The 17,227-nt window shown below is 36.2% G+C and overlaps 1 pseudogene; it reads right to left on the bottom strand.

Moving 5' to 3' along the window:
* Window positions 1–11,210: 11,210 nt before the first annotated feature.
* Window positions 11,211–14,778, bottom strand: LOC113300572 (annotated as a pseudogene).
* Between the last annotated feature and the right edge of the window lie 2,449 nt (window positions 14,779–17,227).

Raw genomic sequence — 17,227 nt, 5'->3', positions numbered from 1 at the left:
CATGCTATAGCGTCATGGTTAGTGAAGTACTAAATGAAACCATCAAATTACCCTTTGGCACATCTTCTGGGATAAAAACTTTAAAAGATGTTGGTGATGCTGAAATTTGTTGTCCATCAAATCAAACCATCTTGGATCAAAAGGTTGGTTGATATGCTTGTTTGCTTTATTAACTCATTGGATATGTTTTGACACAAACCAGTTTTATATATATATATATATATATATCTTGTTTGATATAAGAGACGAATATGTTATCAGCTATATGAATCACGGACGTTAGTGTATATTTTAGAGAACCTTATAGAACGAGATATGTGGTTAGCTATTTGATTGTGAGTCAATTGTGCATTTTGCTTAAATGGTTTCACTGCAAAAACAAGGTACAACTTTCATTTCAATTTTCTGATACAGGTAAGTCAACCAAAACATTCTGAGGCTATGAAATCGCCGGATCTACTCAACGGAAGCCAGTCTCGTATCGCAATATCTAAAAAAAGTTCCGAAGGTATGTGTTTTAAACCAGTTACATGATCTTAAGACCATATGAGTCTGAAATATGCTATCAACTACTATATGAATCACGGATGCTAGGGTGTATTTTGGAGAACCTTGTATATTTATTACCTATTCATCCGTGTCTTCGCATTCACGCTGGAATTTGGCATATTTGTCACCCGAATATGGAATATTACTCTACTGCTGCAGGTAAGTCAACAAAATTCGGGGAAACATACTCTGGATGTGACATCAAAAGATCCACCTAGTCGGAGATAATCTGAGATCACGACAACTAAAGCAGTTTCTCCGGTATCTGTTTTATTTTTACATGCATTTTAAATCTCAATTTGTTTTAAAGTTTTCGCTTGAAGATGTTCATATGCCATATATTCCCACATGGTAGAAGGTGCAACCTTTTTGACGAGTTTTCTAAGGCAAAGGTCCTTGCTAGAGGTAGAGCTTTTCTGTTAACAGGAAAACAACAATTACATGGAAAGGATGGGTTGGAGGTTGATTGCCACAAAATCCTGATTGATGAAGTAATAAAACCGAATTTCTGTCTACCCGTACGATTTGCTGGTATGGAAACATTAGGGCAAACTTTTGGAAAAGCGATTCCTTGGCCAAGGTATGGTGTTCAGTTTACCGAGCCTGCTAAGAAGGCTAGTTGCTTGGCTTGTTTGATTTGTAAGACGAATATACATAAACCAGTCTATCAATTATATGAATCACCGATCCAAATGTAAATTAGAGAACCTAGAAAAATAGAAACATGTGTAACTTTCAAAAGTAACTAATAACTCTTTTAATCTTATGCAGAACCCTACCAGTAATTCACAACCAACTACTTCTCTGCGGAAGCCTCCTTCAGGTAGCAACCCTTCTGATGGATCTAAGAAGTAGTCTCCTAATCTTATGCAGAACTCTACCAGTAATTCCCAACCAAATCCTTCAATATCTCTAGAGAAGTCGTGCACATCTACGGTAAAACATCTGGATAAGACATCTAATGGAGCATGTTTTTTTTTATTTTATTTTTCTTCGTAAATCTATATTGCTAATTCTAGCATCTTGTTTTTATATGATGTTCATATGCCGTATCTCCGCAGAAAGCAAAATACGACTTCTGGAATGGATCTAGGGGAAACGTCGTTGCTAGAGGCAGTATTTTACCTATGGTGTCTAACCAGAAAATACATGGACAAGATCTTCCTAGTAACTATTATGCTGTCAATATTCAGGAGGTTATAGTTCCATCGTTCGTGTTAACCGAACCAAGTGGTGAGTTTAAGTTATTAGGGGAAGCTAAAGATGGTTTTCTGGCATGGCCAAAAGATAATTATTCCATCTCTGATGAAAAGGTTAGTTTCTTAGCTCTTTTGCTTTGTTAATCAAGTATATAAATAGTTTTACATAAATCGTGTATTCAGTTTGATTAAAGAATAAGTACGAGATAGAAATATATTAACACCTAAATGGAACATGAATGCTAGTGTAAATTTGAAAATTTATATTTGGTTACGGATTTTATTATGGGCATCAGCTGTGAAAAATGTCGCGGCCTTCAGTGAAGTTGGCTTTATTACATTGTTGGAAAAATGACTTTTGTCTGTCTCTTGTTGAGAATTCACATGACAGAAGAATTCGCCTTGGATTTAGAATATATATATAATACATTTAATATCTTGTTGCAGGAAACTCCACAGCATGGAAACCTCATGAGCAACCAGAACCGGTTTTAGATTTTGAGAAGAAATTGGACAGTGAAAAACTGAATGAGGAGCACCTAGCAGTCAATCCACATTCAGGGAGTCATGCAGCCTCTGAAAAGCTTTCTCAGAAGACTAAAAAGGCGCAGAGAAGGTTATATGTACCAACTGTGCAGAAGGCATTGCAACTTTCAGCTGCGCACCAGAGGAAGACAAGATTTGGCACGTCGAGAATGTCACAACCTGATCCATTGCATGCAGAGACACCACCATCAAAAAAGTTGAAGAAAAACTGATGATTTTTGCATAAATGCTCATCTAACAAGTTCTTTGCTTTTTTAAACAGGGTTTTTGATGTGTGAACTTTTAGTTTACGTATTTTTTAAGTACCGCACTAGATGCATGCTTTTTACGCTGATAGATAGGTTGACATTTATGTGATGAATGATTCACGCTGAATTTTTATGTTTTCTGGAAATCATGAACATGAAAATGGATGGGTTTAGTTTATTTATCTTTAGTAGCTTACTGTATGATTGATTACCAATCCAGATGAACCATGGGCTGTTATTATGAAGGAAAAATATTTTCATGTTGTTAATCCTTTAACTGATATTGTGAACAAACAGGGGTCTTGGATTTGGCAAGGCATATGCACAGGTTTGAATATAATTAAAAGATACTAAATATGGAAGATAGGTGATGGTACTTCTGTGCAAATTTGGAAAGATACTTGGATTCCAAATATGCACAAACCTCCAGATAGTCATTTTAGCTTTTTTAATATGAAAACTGTGAATCAGCTCATTGACCAAGACTTTAAGTCTTGGAATTCTGATATTTTGAATGCTTTGTTTGATGAAGATATTGTTAAAAGGATTACTGACATAAGAATTCCTATTGCAGGTAAAGATAAGCTGAGATGGGAGCCTTCCAGCAATGGAATGTTTACTATAAAATCTTCTTACAATGCCATCTTGAATGAAAACTTAGCTACTAAGCCAACTAAGAACAACTTAGACATCTGCTGGAAATCCTTTTGGAGATATAAGCTACCTCCCAGAATTCAGTATTTTATATGGAAATTCCTACATGGTTGCATTACTACTAAACATAGACTTGCTAAGTTCACTAAACATAGAGATAGTAGATGTGTTATTTGTAGTGGTAACCCTGGAACTATTCAACATTTGTTCTTTGATTGTCATCATGTCAGACATATATGGGATTCAGTAGACTATATATTATCTACTATCCTCCAGGGTCTACACTTACAAAATTGGATAAGTGGTTTCTTTCTAAAGGCAAACAATGGTATGCCCAAGGATTTTAGTCTGTATGAGAGTGTCGGTTTCATTTTGTGGCTAACTTGGAAGGCTAGATGTGATACAGTTTTTTAAAACTAGCCATTTAACAGTAACATTATTATAAACAATATTGTCAGGCAGATTGAGGACTGGAAAAGGGCTAAAAGTATGCAAACTAGTAGCAACAGTGCTTTGAGAATAATTGATAAGAACTGGAAGGCTCCTATAGATGATATATACAAATTGAATTTTGATGCTTCCTATATTGATAAAACTGTATTATCAGGATGGGGACTGATTTGTAGAGATTCTGCAGGAAACAGCCATGGACTGCGAGGAGGTGCATCTCTAGCCATTGATCCAGAGCAAGCTGAAGCGCATTATCTCCTAGAAGCAGTACAATGGGATCACAGTAAGGGATGGCGAAAAATTCACTTGGAAGGAGATTGTCAGAATGTTATAGCATATGTGAATGGGAAGGCTACAACAGTTAAATGGACAACATATAATTTAATCCATGATGCATTAGTTATATTAAGTTATTTTGATTCTTGGGTTTGCACTTATGCCCATAGGGATGCAAATCATATTGCAGACTCTATAGGAAATTATGCAAGAACTCAAACAATTTGCTTTTGTTGGTTTAATAATCTGTCTGTATGGATCAATCTTCTGATTCAACAGGATAAAAACAATATGTAAGCTTGCTTATCAATATATTTATTCTTTCCTATTAAAAAAAATACTGTATGATTAGAAGAATACGTTTCCTACATAGGTGCCACTAATAATTCATACGTTTCCTCCCTAAACCAAGAATAATGCAGGATACAACCCAGGTTAAAATTTGTAAGGAAAATATTATTCGAAATAGGAAAGTAATTTTTTTCTATGGTCTTTTCTCGAGTTGGTTAGAGATAGGAAACTAAATTTCGAAAATTTTGGGAAACAATTTTATCATAACTGTCTACGATATATTCTCTCATAAAATAAAGGAAACTAACCATATTGGTCACACATCAAACATTTGGAAATAAAAAAAGAAAAACATCAAAAATCTTTTGTTTGGCGTGCGTTGAAAATGAATTTAACAAAAAGTTATATAAGACCATTTAACCGGTACCTTTCGCTTTGTGGATAACACAATATTCATGAGGATATTTTGTGTGTTGCAGTGATGTTTTAGCCTCAAGTTACATGCATCAATGGGTTCATGTTTGTTTTCTTTTCATATAATAGAAAAGAGGTGTAACACATGTATCCTATCCTGTTAGGTTTAGCTAATATTTTCCAAAATAAGCTCAAATTCCTAACTAAGATGCACATACCTACACAGCTTTTGTCATGGCAGAAGATGATTATAACGTGCCCCCAGAGGAGGACCAATGGGATGATGAGGTGGATTCTGATGGTGGCCATAGAATTGAATTCAGTAGTTACCTAGGTTATTTGGCCCGTGATATGGTTGGCATAAAACATTTATGTTGGAAGGAAGTCCCTGCAACAACAAAACAAAATATGTGGGAGAAAATTCTGGTATGCATATGCGGTTATCAATTCGTCGTTTTTGTTGTCGAACTGTGAGTCAGTGATGAACATAAATTAGTTGTTATTGCAGTTTCATTATGAGGTGCCCCATGAATATAAGCAAGCGGTCATGAAGCGTCTAGTTGTTTAGCTGCGGGACTTCAGAAGGAAATTATACAATAATCATGTAAAACCCTTCCTGGAAAGACCGGACAAACTTAAAACTTTCCCCAGAAAGTACGAAACGGTAATGGACCAAGAAGACTGGGACGAATACCTTAAGTATGTACTAGAATCGCCTATATTAGGTTGTGTTTCGTTCTTATTGTCTATCCCAACATACTAATGAAATTATTTTTATTTCCTCTGCAAGAAAATTTCGGAGAAGGGAACAGAGGCAATATCACAATCCAAGTTCCCACATCGGACAAGACGAGGAGGATACTCGGGATTAAAACTAAAATTAGTAAGTTTGTTGTCTTAAACCAGGGTATATTTTGGAGAACCTTGTATATTTGTTACCTATTCAATTCATCAGTTTCTTCGCATTCATGGTCTAAGAAGCAGTCTCCTAATCTTATGCAGAACTCTACCAGTAATTCCCAACCAAATCCTTCAATATCTCTAGAGAAGTCATGCACATCTATGGCAGAACCTATGGCTAAGTATTTTTTTTATTATTATTATTTTCTTCGTAAATCTATATTGCTAATCCTAACATCTTCTTTTTATATGATGTTCATATGTCGTATCTTCGCAGAAAGCAAAATACGACTTTTGGAATGGATCTAGAGGAAACGTCGTTGCTAGAAGCAGTATTTTTCCTAAGGTGCCTAACCAGAAAATACATCGACAAGAGCTTCCTGAACACTATTATGTTGACAATATTCTGGAGGTCATAGATCCATCATTCGTGTTAACGGAACCAAGTGGTGAGTTTAAGTTATTAGGGGAAGCTAAAGATGGTTTTTTGGCATGGCCGAAAGATAATTGTTCCATCTCTGATGACAAGGTTAGTTTCTTAGCTCTTTTGCTTTGTTAATCAAGTATATAAATTGTTTTACGTAAATCAATCGTGTATTCAGTTTGATTAAAGAATAAGTACGAGATAGAAATATATTAACACCTAATGGAACATGAATGCCAGTGTAAATTAGAAAATTGATATTTGGTTACGGATATTATTATGGGGGTCAGCTGTGAAAAAAATGGCGCGGCCTTCAGTGAAGTTGGCTTTATCACATTGTTGGAAAAATGACTTTTGTCTGTCTCTTGTTGAGAATTCATATGACAGACGAACAACTCATATGACAGACGAAGTCGCCTTGGATTTAGAATATATATATAATACATTTAATCTCTTGCTGCAGGAAACTCCACAACATGGAAAACCTCATAAGCAACCAGAACCAGTTTTAGATTTTGAGAAGAAATTGGACAGTGATAAACTGAATGAGGAGCACCTAGAAGTCAATCCACATTCGGGGAGTCATGCATGCAGCCTCTGAAAAGCTTTCTCAGAAGACTAAAAAGGCGCAAAGAAGGTTATATGCACCAACTGTGCAGAAGGCATACCAACTTTCAGATGGGCAACAGAGGAAGACAAGGTTTGGCGCGTCGAGAATGTCAAACCTAATCCATTGCATGCAGAGACACCACCATCAAAAAAGTTGAAGAAAAACTGATGATTTTGGATAAATGCTCTTTAATTATTTTTTTTTGCAAACTGTTAGACCAAAGCTCAATATTTTTTACTGTGTTATTAATAATAATATGAATTTTTGGCATATATGAATTTCATATTTAACCAAAATTTATAAAGTATATAAGAGAATATGGATAGTGCCAGGTGGATGGTTTAGATGCGCCATATCTGAACGGCTTAGAGGCGTCACACGCGTAATATACACGCTTCGAGATTAATTGGCGTGGCTAAACATAACATAAAGACACATTAAGCAGATATAAATTGGCCTGGCTGAATATCATATAAATCCACGCTATATGGCGTGTCTATAGGTTCTCCGATGAACGGCTCCCAACGTTACATGTGGACGGTCAACTTTACATCTGAACGGTCAATATTGCATCATCTTAAACGAGATCCAATGGTTCCTAATACATCCACGTGGATGAAGTGGCAAAATATCACGTATAGCCACGCTATATGGCGTGTCTATAGGTTCTTCAATGAACGGCTCACAACGTTACATGTGGACGGCGTAGGATGCATATAATTTAACGGTCAATATTGCATCATCTAAAATGAGATCTAACGATTCCTAATATGGCCACGTGGATCAAGGTAATTGTAAATTGGCATGGCTAAATATCACATATAGCCACGCTCTTTGGGGCGTGTCTATAGGAAATCAGTGAACCACTCACAATGTTACATGTGGACGGTGAAGGATGCATATAATTGAACGGTCAATATTGCATCATCTTAAATGAGATCCAACGATTCCTAATACGGCCACGTGGATCAAGGTAATTGTAAATTGCCGTGGCTAAATAGCACATATAGCCACGCTATATGGGGCGTGTCTATAGGATATCCAATCAACGGCTCACAACATTACATGTGGACGGTGAAGGATGCATATAATTTAACGGTCAATATTGCATCATCTTAAATGAGATCCAACGATTCGTAATACGGCTACGTGGACCAAGGTAATTGGAAATTGGCGTGGCTAAATATCACATATAGCCACGCTCTATGGGGCGTGTCTATAGGATATCCAATGAATGGTTCACAACGTTACATGTGGATGGTATTCAACGGTTCCTAATGCATCCACGTGGATGAAAGTAAGTGAAATTGGCGTGGCTAAAACATAACATATAACCACGTTAAACCTATATGGCGTGTCTATCGGGTAACCAATGGCTACGCCAAAAAGCAATTTGCGTGTCTAAAGTGAACCAAATAGGCACGCCAAAACGCAATTTGCGTGTCTATAGTGAATCAAATAGCCACGCCAAAAGAAATTTGCGTGTCTAAAGTGAACCAAATAGCCACGCCAACAAGCAATTTGCGTGTCTAAAGTGAACCAAATAGCCAGGCCAAAAAGCAATTTGCGTGTCTATAGTGAATCAAATAGCCACGCCAAAAGAAATTTGTGTGTCTATAGTGAACCAAATAGCCACGCCGAAACAATAAATCGTGTGTCTATAGAGTACCAGTACCTAAGTTTTTGGGACCCTATATAGCAACGCCTATATGGCTCTACCGTGTCTATTTCATACAGAAATAGACACGCATGGCAGGCGTGGCTATAAGTTACCTAAAACCACGCCATGTTACCTAAAACCATGCAAGCAGAAGTCACGCCTAGTCCAAACCGAAGTGGCGTGACAAAACCCCCATGGACACGCCAATTTGGCGTGGCAAAGGGGTCTTTGTGTACTAGTGGCATATAATGATGGAAAATAGAATAGATCCTTGTATGTTATCCACGGTATTGATCTTTATTGATCCATTTTATTATGTATTACCGTGAAGGCTCCATTGGGTGTCTTATGTTGAGCACGATACGACTAAGTCGATTATTCTTATTGATTTGGTTGGTTGTTCCATGAGATGCTATATGTTGAGCATTATGAACTAAATTAATCATCTTGTTTGGTTATTTAGTTATTTGCTCCGAAAGATTTATTTTTTTGAGCAAATCCTTTAACGATTAAATTGATTACTTCGGTGATTAGTTTGGTTGTTTGTTTTCCAATTAGATTAATTATAGGTTCTCTTGTAATCAATCTAGTTGAGTTTTTCATATATTCCACAAGTTCTTGTGTTGAGTATATGAACGGCTATACTAATCATGTTCTACTGGTTAATGTAGCCATATATTCCGTAAGGTTTTCCTTATGTTGAGTATTTGAACGGTTAAGTTAGTCACCTCCATATGATTAACTTAGTCGTAGCTCCGTAGGTTTACTTATGTTGAGCACAATCAATTAAATTGATCACTTTTGTGGTTTGATTTAGTTGCGTATTCCAATTAATTAATCATGGGTTTACTTGTGATTAATTTGGTTGAGTATTGGATATAGAAAATCATTTCCATGGTTTTTGGTGTCCAATTAAAAATCCTTTTTTTCTTTTGAAATTAAGGTCGCTCTTGTTGTTCTTTCGGGAATGACATCAAATGGGGGAGAGTTCTTTTGAACTTGTGCTTAATGGTAATATCTTGTGGGGTGTGCGGCTGTGGAATTTTAAAGGGGTTATCTTGTATCTTAAAACTCCTTGATGAATGCATTTAGCTTCGGCTTTATGATTGCATCTAAATTAAGTTGGTATGTATTTTTCTCTTTTAGTTTATGAAATGTCTCTTGTGGAAATTTCATTATGAACCCGTTCTTGTACCTTTGCCAATTTTAACTAAGGGGGAGTGATACATATCACCATAGTATTATTGTTAAAGTCGTGATGTAATTGGACTTTGATGTTCATAATAATACTATGCCACTGTATAATAATGATTGAGAATCTCGAGTTCTCTCATTGTTATAGCTATGGATCTTCAACAACGATGGTGCTAAACTTACAACCTTTGGGATCATTGGAGTACTTGGAAGGACGAAGATTTCAAGGAACGTTGAAGATTAGACTATGGAATGGGAGCCACTAAAGTTTATCTTTTTTGTATTCCATATGTATTAATAGTTTTGTCACTAAAATTGACAAAGGGGGAGATTGTTAGAGCATAGCTCGGTCAACCTCGCATGCGTTGCTATACCAAGCATGTTTGTCAATGTTAGTGATCAAAACTATGAGTCTTGATTTCTAGCCTATTATAGCTAAGTCTCGGACTAGGATAGGAAAGTGTAGTGAGCTCAAGGACTTCATGGCGATTCATCATACAACGACGAAGATCTATACGAGGAAACGTGAAACTTCATCAACAAAAAGGTATGTGGAGACTTGAACTTATCTATCACTCAAAAGTCTATATATTCTATTTCCTATTTCTTATAAGACAAAAGTCGTATGTTATATAGACTGAATCATACACATTTGACATTTCGAGCTGAGTATTCAATGCTTATCTTTTCTCGAAATCGTGTGTTGGTAAAGCGTTTCGCTTTGATCAAGTTTATCTTCACCTAGTGACGAATGTCATGAAACATTTCAATTACTTTGAGAATTGCTCTGACGTGAATCGGTCTGTGAATAACGGCTACATAGCGTCCTCTGAGAATGTCTCAATGATTGGAATGAGAGTTTAGATTACATAACCATGTATTCCTTGAACCGAAGTTTTCGAACTTTGTTGATCAAGAGAAATCAGAAGGATTGTGGAATTGGCTTGCCAAGTACGCGAACTGTCGGAAGTTCTCGACCGAGAATTTATGCTGGATTTTCCAAAACTCGTTTGTGTGCTAAGTCCGCGAACCCAGTCCGCGAACTGGCAGAAGTTCTCTTTCCGAGAATTTCTGCTGAGTTTGGAACACTCAATCGGTTTACTTAAGTCCGCGAACTTGTTTGTGAGCTTAAGTGGTTATGATCTAAAGATGTGCTATGAGCATGAATCTTAAATTACTAAAGAATGCTTTATACAAACCGTGGCTACAAGTTCATGAGCCGATTCAATTAAATCGAATCATCTTTGGTTCAATTGTGTCTTGTGTAGTACATAAGATCTCATAGCAATTGAACAACTCTCTAACTAGTTCATTTGAGTCAATTGAACTAGTTATGGTGAAGAAGAACAAGGTTAATATGAAATGCTCGTATGGTTGACCTTTTGGGATACTATGTTGAACCAACATACATGTACACGTTTGGGCATGATTTTCACGAACCCAGTAAACATATACCCAAGTGTGTGTGACAACACTAGTGGAGAAAAGCTGTTTTAAGATAGTTCAGAAGTGTCGTATTAGAAGGTTATAAGACACTACTGAAATGAAGCTGAAAGTGCCGTAGATTCAATGTCTTTTTCTGGAACGACACTTTCTGCTTGCCTCATAATTACGATGCTTTCCGGTTGTCGCTAGGTAAGACACCTTGATTTCGTCGTTGATTTAATTTTATATTATAAAAAAAATAGAAATTCAGCTGAATTCCAAATCTGATTCAGCTGAATCCCAAATCAGATCTTGCTGACTGAAGTATTTCTGACTGAGATTAAATGAGATTGACTTATACTCGTTACCCTGGAATAAAACTTGTATTTATCTCAAATGGCCAATTAAATAAATACCATTGTATACAGGTTACACAATCCATAACTGATTCCGTTTACATTTAGTTTATTGAACTTCAAAATCACAAATAAAAATAAATAATCAGGCCCTGAATTCATATAAGTCATCATAAATAATCAAGCCCTGAATTCATACAAGTCATATTTAAGTTCTAAGGCTCATAAAGACAACTACAAACCAGCAAAACAAAATCCTGCCGGACGATGAACTGGGACAACGGTTCTAGAATGACGCACCTACAACAAACAAAAGGCTTTAACATCACCGAAATATAAGCAAGTGTGAAAAAATCACAGAAAAGTGAATATACTAAATGGATCAGACAAACACTATCATACAAGCACAATTTACTACCAGATCAGTTGAAGCATCAAGAATCAAGGATGTACTACTATGGATGGACATCATCGTCATCGTCCTCTTGAGCTGCTGCTACTGTTATCGCTACTGCACCTTGTTTTTTGAATTCTATGCAAGCTTTCTTAGGTTGTCCAAGTTATCAGGCCTTGCAAACAACTTACGAACTTCTTCATACAAGATCCCAAGATGCCATTAAACTGTCCTAACTTAACTCCTAAGCAAATAGGAACATAGAACAGGGATAATATCTTGCAATTCTGCGACAAAGAAGTACAAGCATTAGGTGATCAAATGTTGGCAGCAAATCTGGGGCTCGAATATTTCGTCACTCAAAAGGCATTACAGAATATTCATGCACGAAATAGCACTATAATGACTAAAATATATACAAAAAACTCACATTTGAATAACCAATAAAACGATGAACAAGAATGTGAAAAATCAGAGGATCATATAACTAATGACGCATTTGTTAGTGGGGCTTGCTTACAGCTGACGCACTTATTGGCCAACAAGGCAATAATCATGGTGAAGTAAAAGAATTGTCATATACATAGATATAGATAGATGGGAACAATAGACATAGACGTCAACCAAATTAACAGAAGGAAAGCATATACACGAGTAAAGAAAAATAACAAAGGATTACTTTTCGTTTGAGGAAATCCATCAACGATCCATGTGTTTGCAGCGATTGGGCCTTTAACTGAGCAGAAAAGTAAACGATATACATTATAACAAATACCAGGAATCATACCAAAGCAACAAAGTTGACTGTATACTACTGGGACACCTTCCATTATGGTTACCTTTAGGGTTCAAAAATTGGATAAATGAATCATCCTTGAAAATGCTGACTTTCTCAGTAACTGGGATCACATTAACACCTACTCTCTTTAGAGTGCTCTAGAGCCTCTTTCCATCTGCGGCAACATTTTTGAGTACAACCTTCTTTTTTCTGTGATTAAGAGGAAAAAGAACAGTACAACAGAATTAATGAGCACATGGGTATTAAGAAAACAAGACAAGAAAACCGGAGGAGAGTGAAGAAAACACGAAGTTGAGTTCCATATGAATCTATAGCAAATCTAATTTCAACCGCAATTTCTCACAAGACACATACATAAGCAATTTGAAAGAAAAACAACAAAACTTTTGAAAAAATAGAAAACAAGAGAAAAACCCAAAAAGAAAATGAGAACAATATACCTTCATACACTACCCTTTCCACCAGCAAGCACGGCACCAGCCATCTTCATGAGCTTATCCATGTTCATCTGCATCAAACAACATTGAATCAGTAAAATTAACGACTTCTATATCTGATAATAGAGCTTTTGGAGTTCTTAAAAAACAGAGATACAAAAACAACTTCAGGACCTCCAAAGTAAACAAGTACAGGTATCGTCTTTTGACAAATGTATGCTCATTCGGAATTGCACAGCTCCAGGTTGCCTGTGAACCTGTGAGGAATAGCAGCACTAGATCCTTAGCATCGGAAGCACAGCTAGCAGCACATAAGCCATATATACTACGAAAGTACTTACGGCAAGGCAAAGTCATGCTTCAAATCGACATCCCGTACTCTGTGGAAATGGTTGCCAGCTAACTAAATTATAGATAGAACCACCAAAGTCTCCTACACACTCTACTAGAATAACCACCAACTCCACCAAGAGCACTCTCACATCATGCACCTCCAGGTTTGGCATATGTTCAACGAAAGCATTTATAGTTAAAACACATGACTTTACGGGGCAAACATTCTGAGACAAGATAGCATATAACCTCCAGCACATTGAAGATACTTGGTGACGTCCTAACAAGTATAGAACAGTACAGGAAAAGTATAGCAGACCACCTTATGGCTTGACAATATAATGAATGGAACTCAAAGTCTTTCTTTTCGGCTTGACAATATAATGAATGGAACTCAAAGTCTTTCTCTTCGGCCTATAAGAGAACTTAAGAAATAAACATCTGAAATAATTGCAACAGATTAACATCAAAACACCCATAGCTTGACATAAAGATAAGAGGATTTACATTCTTCCTTAATATGATAAATACCAGATCATAGTTCAAATGCACGAACCAACTTAAAAACATGAATTACTAAACCAAGATACTAAATTAGAATCAACTAACAACTTCATTTAATAAATTAGTCTATCAAATAAAATTTTCCTTACTTTTGGTGGTACACCCTATCACTTTGAAGGGATAATCACTTCAAACCCTCAATAAATAGATTCTTCGCATCTTTTGTTGCCTGTGTATGCAAAACCATAGACATCATTAGACATAACTCTCCAACATCTCTCTGTGAAGATGTCAAAAGACAAAAACCACATGAAATCCAATTAGAGATGGTGATGCATAGACATACTGCAGAAAACCAAAGATAAATCCAAAATTAATTTAGGATCTAATCTTGAAACAGTATGGTGTTATCAGTCTCTCAAAGAGAAAAACAGTATAAACGTTAACAGACCTGACCGAAAAATGAGATTGAAAAAGAAAGAAAAACACAACTTGATGTGTTATCAGTTTCATATGGATCCAATTAGGGATGGGTCTGCTTAGGCTCAGTCTTTTCACCGAGGTTGTTCTCATCTTTTCACCGCTGTTGTTCTTGATCAGCTTCATATGGATCCAATACGGGAAGGCTGTAAAATGTATAAACCAAATTCAAAATCAAATTAATCACTGAAGTAGAACCTAGAAACCAATACAACTAAATGTGATTATACAGTAGAAAAAACTCAAAACTCAATCGATAAAATCAAAATTAAAAAAAAAAAAACGATGCAAAATTTCATACAAGGAAGCTGGACTCAGAAAATCCATACATTAAAAACGAATTAGGGTTTTTACTCACTGCATTTGAATCTCCTTGGATAAAATTCAACGGTAGAGAATAGAGAGATTAGTTTAGTTCGCTAGAGTTTATGCAGGCGAAAATTACATATCTTGGGTTACAAACAAATTTTTGATTTCTGAAAGATGGGGTTTGATCTATGAAATAAGCGTTCAGAGAAGATATGTTCTGAGTTTGTGGTAGATTGATTTGATTTCAACAGATCTAGGATTAGCAGAAGAGGAGAGAAAGAGAAGCAAGAAATAAAACAGGAGAGAGAGAAAGGAATGCGGAAAGAGATAAGGTTTTATCTTTACTTATAGGCTAATAGTAGTAATGAGAAGACTGAGCCTTCATCTCCAGCCGTCCATAAATGAGAAGAATAAATCGTAACCATACGGGTATATTATAGAAATAATACTAAATTTCTGTCGTTGTATAAGTCAACCAAAGTCCTGGAAGACGACATCTTGACTTTAGTCAACAACAAAACTATGACTATCGTTGTTTAAGTTAGGGGTGTAAATAATACCCGAAAATACTCAGCCTGCCTGTATCCGCCCGAGCCCGCCTGTATCCGAAGTAGCCCAAAGCCTGTTATGGCCCGTCATGGACCACCCGGCCTGGCCTGGATTAATTTATTGGGCGGTTTCGGGCTTTTGCGATTAATTATGATGCCCGGCCTGGTGCCCGGCCTGAAAGCCTTCTATGTGCCATTAATCATTTAATATCCTCTTAAAAAGACTTAAAAGTTACAATTTTATAATTGTCAATTTTGTGTCAAGAAAAATAAAATATATAATTGTTTTTTTACTTATAATTAACCTTTTCAAAACATTAATGGTAATATATTTTCTTATTAGAAAGTTTATTGTACTCTAATTAATTATTTATTATAGGCTAAAATTAAAAATTTGTCAGTGTAATTTAAATATAAAATAATACTATCACTTACGATATGCGATGTTGGAAAGGAAATGATATTGTATTTAATACCGTTCATTTGAAAATTTAAACTTAAAAAAAAAATCAAAATAGTGGCATGTCCGGCCCGATCTGGCCTGCCCGTATAAAAAGCGGGCTTTGGGCGGTCTTTGGGTAGCAAATTATCTACTTGTGCCCGGCCTGTCCGGCCTGAATTTCTTTACGGGCTCACAAATATTAAGCCTGGCCTGCCCGACCCGTCTTAGTTTTTGGGTCGGGCGGCCCGGCCTGCCCGAATTTACACCCCTAGTTTAAGTCAACAAAAGTCTTTCAGAACGACATTTTGACTTTAGTCAACGACACTTTCCACACGTAGTTAGACCGCAATATTTAGTTTGTGTCGTTTCATTGTGTCCAGATAGCCCATTTTCCACTAGTGCAAGCTAAGTTTTCGATCTAATGGTTGAGAAATATTAGCTTGAATCTAAATCAGGTTTTCATCTAACGGTGAATATGGATTGCTTTGTAACTAAGGCAAAACCCTGATTTGAAGGCTATATATAGGAGACATCTATCTTTGAGCAAAACTAATCCCCACACGTCTTGTGTGATACTAGTGCGCTCGCTAGAGTCGGTTTCCATTAACCTTTGATTTTCTTCTCTAAAATCAGGTTAACGACTTAAAGACTTCATTGGGATTGTGAACCCAGACCGATACTACTTTTATCGTAGTTGTGTGATCTGATCTTGCATCTTCTATCGTACGAGTACAATCGATTGATTGGCTTGAGATCGTGAGAGTTCTCCGATAGACAAGATAAAGAAGTCACAAACATCTTCGTCTCACTGTTTGTGATTCCTTGACAGACCGCCTGTGTAGTCAGGAAGGCTTGTTGAGAGGTGATTGATTAATCTAGGCTGTTCTTAGGGAATATAAGAACGGATTATCAATTGGTTCCTGTTCACCTTGATTTCTATCAAAAGACGGAACAAAACCTAGGGTTTATCTGTGGGAGACAGATTTATCCTTTGATAGACTTTTCTGTGTGATACGGATTTGTTTATTGTCAAGTCTGCGATTTTGGGTTGCAACAACTCTTAGTTGTGGGTGAGATCAGCTAAGGGAATCAAGTACGCAGTGTCCTGCTGGGATCAGAGGCGTAGGAGTGCAACTGTACCTTGGATCGGTGGGAGACTGATTGGGGTTCAACTATAGTCCATTCTGATGTGACTCAATAATGTTGTAGTAAAAAGGTTCGTAAGACTTGTGAAAGCAAAAGATTCTAGATTTAATTTTTAAACTAAAAATATAGCAAACTCAAATAAAGTGATATCAAGATATTAGGAACAACCAAGACACTGATTCCACTATTACACATGAATAAATTATGGTAAATAATTCAAAACTCTAATTATCTTTTAAGTCTCTTATTTCTTAATTCACAAATAATCAGGCAAATTCTCAAAAATTAATTGTATCCCCTAAGCATAGATTATCTAAACAAAGCATAACCTATCTAATTGAATCACAACTAATGAAGAAAATTTTGCAAACAATTAAAAACTCTGCAAAAGCAGTGATTGAGTGAATTATAAATTATAAATTAGAGAAAATAAATAATTACCAATTATTCATGCGTAAATAGCTTCGTCATTTCCTTGGTTGTGAGAGAATTAGCCGCTCATCATGTTGGAAACACGCTCAAAAATCATTATTATTGCTCAAAGGTGGTGTACAAATGATGGAATGGAGAGAAAATATTAAAAATCGGGTTTGTAACACTTATTTCTGTTACAAAGAACGATAAATGAGAACTGTCGAT

Source organism: Papaver somniferum, chromosome 1 (assembly GCF_003573695.1).
Source record: "Papaver somniferum cultivar HN1 chromosome 1, ASM357369v1, whole genome shotgun sequence".
Classification (NCBI taxonomy): Eukaryota; Viridiplantae; Streptophyta; class Magnoliopsida; order Ranunculales; family Papaveraceae; genus Papaver; species Papaver somniferum.
This window is presented reverse-complemented; position numbering and strand designations above follow the sequence as displayed.